General features: G+C 39.4%; 1 long non-coding RNA gene across 1 annotated transcript; it reads right to left on the bottom strand.

The window, feature by feature from the left end:
* Nucleotides 1–911: 911 nt before the first annotated feature.
* Nucleotides 912–2241, bottom strand: LOC135363293 (uncharacterized). The gene is made up of 3 exons (XR_010408945.1): nucleotides 2158–2241; nucleotides 1798–1852; nucleotides 912–973 (listed from the first exon to the last, which is right to left on the bottom strand). It is a non-coding gene; the product is annotated as an uncharacterized LOC135363293 (long non-coding RNA).
* Between the last annotated feature and the right edge of the window lie 1752 nt (nucleotides 2242–3993).

Raw genomic sequence — 3993 nt, 5'->3', positions numbered from 1 at the left:
ATTACTCCTGAAATTTTTCTGTCATTATTTTCAAAATTGTGTACTTTCAGGAATAAGCCTTATACACGTAACCATTGGAAATGTTGTCTTGGAGAGACAAAAAATTATTCATTTGATCACTTCCCTGATTAAATGCTTTTTTTTTATTGCACAGATTATTCTTCACTGTACTATAAATGATATGGTGTCAGTAATGAAGTAGTATTGTATTACAGCATCAATAGGAATTATTTTCCTAAGGAAATTTATTTGTAATAAAGAATAATAGTTCTATTATAAATAACAAATATATATATGTATATATTAAAGATTTTATTTGTCAGAGAAAGAGAGAGCACAAGCAGGGAGGGTGGAGAGGGAGAAGCAGGCTCTCCGCTGAGCAGGGAGCCCAATGCAGGGCTTGATCCCAGGACTCTGGGATCACGACCTGAGTGGAAGGCAGATGCTTAACCGACTGAGCCACCCAGGTGCCCAACAAATATTTTTAAAAGACAACCAAGTGGCTCTCCTCTCCAATAAATAGGAGAAAGCTCATTTTGTCCATGGAAGAGTCCTGCATGAACTTGGATTTTTTGACACCTGATTTCTGGAGGGGAGAGAGGCACTCTCTCCGGGCACTGCACAGCACAGGGTGGGGACATCCCCACCAAGGGTCGGGTTGCGGCTCGCCAGGCAGAGGCAGTGCCCGGAGAGTGCACCGGGGCTGAAATGAAAAAGACGAGCTGTGACAGGTAGAGAAGATAGGAGGGTGGCAACGAGGGGCCTGGCAGGTGGCGTGCGTCATCACATTTAGGAAGTTCCGAAGAAGCAGGGAGTGTTTTCCTTCCACCAGACTGCTCTACCCTGTGAAATATCACTACCGGCTTGAAGGACTGCTTGGGATGCATTCCAGGTCACAATGGTTATTGTCACCTTCCACGTAAACAAATGAGGGTCATGAGTGCATGCGCATGGTTGTCATTTTATGCTCTCGCTGTAGAGAAGAAACATTCATGAAGAAATCCATCAGAAAGACATAGAGGTGGGGGGAATTCCAAATCTTTTCCAGCAAACAACTCTACCGAGAGAGTCCCTGAACTACCCTAGGCTCAGGATCCCCCAGTCTCTGCTTGGATAAACGAGTATTGTTAGAACGGAGGTAATAAATGTTGATTTTGGAAAATTAAAAAATGTAACAAAGTAAAAGGGAAAATTTACCTGTAATCTTACTGCCCAAAGTAGCCATTAACATTTTTATGCAGTCTTATTTTTTTGTTTATGCAGATACATAAACAAATGTGGAGTTGTGATTATAACGTACACAATTGTTATGTCCTCCTGCCTTCATTTATTCATATACATTTTCTACGGAATTGTTAATGCTTGGTAAACATCATTTTTCATAGTTGCCTGATTGAAATCTTTTTGTTCCCAGGTTTGTTATTTTTTGCTATCATAAATGATACTGTAATGAAATTTTGTGCATAAATATTTTTCTACATATTTCAGAATATTTACTTAGGGTAGATGCCCAGAAGTAGAATTACTGAGTTAAAGTGGGAAAACATTAGGTTTTAAGGCTCTTGATTTGTGTTTTTGATTTTTTTTACCCTAAATAATGGAGTTGCATGCCCCCCAACAATGCTGGTGTCCTCTTCACCCGACCTTTCACTAGCCCTGTGTATCATCATTCAAGAAGTTACTTGCTAATTTCATATCCTCTAATGTAAAGATATAAAAGATGAATCAACAACAACAATGAGCCAAGAAACACTGCAAAAATAGTAAAATAATAAAACTTAATCTTGGTTTGCTTACCATGGATTGAATGCTTTATGTTCATCAGCTGGGGCAGGTGGGTGCCGTGGGATGCCTGGTTCACAAGGAAATAAATGGAGGCTCTAGAGGTTGAGTAGCCCAAGTTTAAACAACTGGAATGCATACTTCTAACTTGTTTACTAACCTACAATCTTTATTCATCCTATTTAAAATTAAGGTGTTTTTACTTTCTCTGCTGACTTTATAGCCCATTCCAGCTTTGTCTGTTTCCCTTGTATCTTCCCTGTATCAACTCTTGGTTTCTCGATGGTGGATACCTATTCATCCTTTAGACTTGCAACATGGATTCACCATGAAAGCTTTCCCTGAGTCATCATTGTTCTTAACTAATTCTCTTACCTCGTTGGTTCCAGAGGTTCTCATTCAGGGAATATAACTGCTTTGGTGGGGAGGTGTATCTTTCCCACAGAAGTCTGGGTTTAGCTGGAACAGAAAAAATGTGCCATTTCCATTTTTGTCTAATTTTCTGAACCTGCCGTTATTCCTCTTCCTCCTCTAGGGGAGTCCATTGTAAGGCCTGGTTTCTACCCAGGATGTGGACCAGCTCAGGAACATTCGTGCAAGATGTGGCTAGGTTGAGGCCACTGTCTCTCCCAGACCTGCCTCTCAACGTGGACAACTGCCTTTGCTCTTTCTCCTACTTACATGCTTGCCTCCTACAGTCAATCCAGCAAATCAGAAATACTAGGGCAGGAACAATTTTTAAAGTTTCTCCAGGTGGTTTTTGTTTTTATTTATTTATTTATTTATTTATTTTGAGAGGGAAAGAGAGTGGGGAGGTGGAGGGGCAGAGGGAGAAGGAGAGAGAATCTTAAGTAGTCTCCATGCTGAGCACAGAGACTGACGTGGAGCTCGATCTCACAACCCTGCGAGCATAACCTGAGCCAAAATCAAGAGTCAGATGCTTGACTGACTGAACCACTCAGGCACCCTTCCCCAGGTGGTTTTAATGCAGCAAGAGAGAGGATCTCTCTTCAGATCTATTGGTCTGGTATTTTTGTCTGAAAAACAGATGCTCTTGAATCCCTGGCCGACACGCCATTATGATTTACAGAAAACATCCTGATCAGTTTGATCAAAGGCCAATCATTCTGTCTCTCTGCAAGTGTATACCTGTAAAAGGGAAAAGAAAATTAACAAATTTTAAAAGTATTAGAAAGGAACTGAGCATGATGATAATAATACCAATAATAATAAATTAGCAATACCAAAAGAAGAATCATAATACCAATAATAATAAAACTAATGTTTATAGGCCATTTTATGTGCCAGTCACTGTGCTAATTGCTGTGTGTATCTCCATGATATCTTTTCATCTAAAGCTGTTCTTATGATATAGGGGACAATTCTTTTCATTTCACAAATGGAGATCTTTTTTTTTTTTTAAAGATTTTATTTATTTATTTGAGAGAGAGAGAATGAGAGACAGAGAGCATGAGAGGGAGGAGGGTCAGAGGGAGAAGCAGACTCCCTGCCGAGCAGGGAGCCTGATGCGGGACTCGATCCCGGGACTCCAGGATTTGACCTGAGCCGAAGGCAGCCGCTTAACCAACTGAGCCACCCAGGCGCCCCGCAAATGGAGATCTTAATAGAGACATTAATTTGACCAAAGTGACGCAGCTGGTAAGCATAGAACCTGGATTTTAAACAGGCAGCCTGGCTCCTAATCCACATAATTAACCATAGCAGAATGTAGGAGGGGTGGAATTTGTGGGAAGAACTTAGCCCAAACCTCAATCGCTAATGTTTAAATAGCAAATATAAATAAGAAGCAGAGGATTGGTATAACTTAATTAATAAACTTTGTTTCCTATATCCACACCCAGAGAAAGAACTCATCTCTTTTTCAAGCCTCCATGAAACATTTACCGAATGGATTCAATTCTGACCCCAAAATTGAAAACCAGAAATTATGCAAGCCATATTTACTCGTGAAAATAAAGTTAAAAATTCACAAATTTTAATAATATAAACAAGATTACAATTCTTCCCCACACCCAGTCTTTCACAAAAAATATATATAATCCCAAGTAAATCCCAAATAAGAGTCATAAGTAGAATTATGATTCTATGTAACACAAGAATAGTCGAAGTTATACATTTAAAAAAGTACTTTGATATGCAGCCAGATAAGTACTTCTTTCTTTTTTTAAAGATTTTATTTATTTATTTGAG

The sequence above is a fragment of the Mirounga angustirostris genome, unplaced genomic scaffold (genome assembly GCF_029215605.1).
Source record: "Mirounga angustirostris isolate CCGP_5_RB_7025 unplaced genomic scaffold, mMirAng1.0.hap1 SCAF_2, whole genome shotgun sequence".
Classification (NCBI taxonomy): Eukaryota; Metazoa; Chordata; class Mammalia; order Carnivora; family Phocidae; genus Mirounga; species Mirounga angustirostris.
This window is presented reverse-complemented; position numbering and strand designations above follow the sequence as displayed.